Here is a 1158-nt window from a genome sequence, read left to right on the forward strand (position 1 = left end):
CATAACTTCATCTGCAGCGCCTCGAGGATGCCATCTAACCATCGCGTTCGCTGCCTACCCCTTCTCCGGTGACCCTCAACCTTCCCCAACATCAAATCTTTCTCTAGTGACTCCTCTCTTCTCATGAGATGACTAAAGTAGCTGAGCTTTAACATTAGAATTTGACCCTCCAATGAGCAGTCAGGGTTTACGGTCGACAATATCAACTGATTTGATCTTCTGGCCGTCCAAGGAACTCTCAAGATTCTCCGCCAGCACCACAATTCAAACGCGTCAATTCTTCGGCGGTCAGCCTTCTTCACAGTCCAACTCTCGCATCCATACATCACAACTGGAAATACCATAGCACGAGTTATACGGATCTTGGTTGGCAGACTAATGTCTCTGCTCTTTACTAGGCGGTCAAGGCTAGCCATGGCTCTCTTTCCCAGAAGTAGGCGTCTCCTAATTTCATGGCTGCAGTCTCCTTCCGGGGTTATCTTGGAGCCCAAGAAGAGAAAATCTGTCACAGCTTCCACTTCTTGTCCCTTGATGCTCCAGGACTTGATAGGGCAAGACGCCATGATCTTTGTCTTTTTAATGTTCAGTTTAAGCCCAAACTTCTCACTCTCTTCTTGTACGCGCATCAGAAGTCTATTGAGTTCCACTTCACTTTCTGCCATTAAAGTGGTATCATCCGCATATCTAAGGTTGTTGATGCGTTTCCCAGCAATCTTCACTCCAGCTGAAGACTCGTCCAGACCGGCCTTCCTCATGATGCACTCAGCATATAGGTTAAATAGGCAGGGCGACAGTATGCAGTCTTGTCTCACTCCTTTCTCAATCGGAAACCAATCAGTAAGACCATGCCCAGTTCTGACTGTGGTCTCTTGCCCTTCATACAGGTTCCTGAGGTGATAGATGAGGTGATTTGGAACTCCCATCTCTTGGAGAGCTTGCTACAATCTGCTGTGATCTACGCAGTCAAACGCTTTCGCATAATCAATAAAGCAGAAGTAGACGGGTTTTTGGAACTCTCTTGCTTTTTCCATGATCCAGCGAAGGGTGGCAATCTGGTCTCTAGTTCCTTTGCCCTTGCGAAACCCAGCTTGCACGTCCGGAAGCTCCTGATCCACATACTGCTGCAGCCTACCTAGGAGGATTTTCAACATCACCTTG

This window comes from Amblyomma maculatum, chromosome 5, assembly GCF_055883805.1.
Source record: "Amblyomma maculatum isolate TAMU_Amacu chromosome 5, ASM5588380v1, whole genome shotgun sequence".
In the NCBI taxonomy this organism is placed as follows: Eukaryota; Metazoa; Arthropoda; class Arachnida; order Ixodida; family Ixodidae; genus Amblyomma; species Amblyomma maculatum.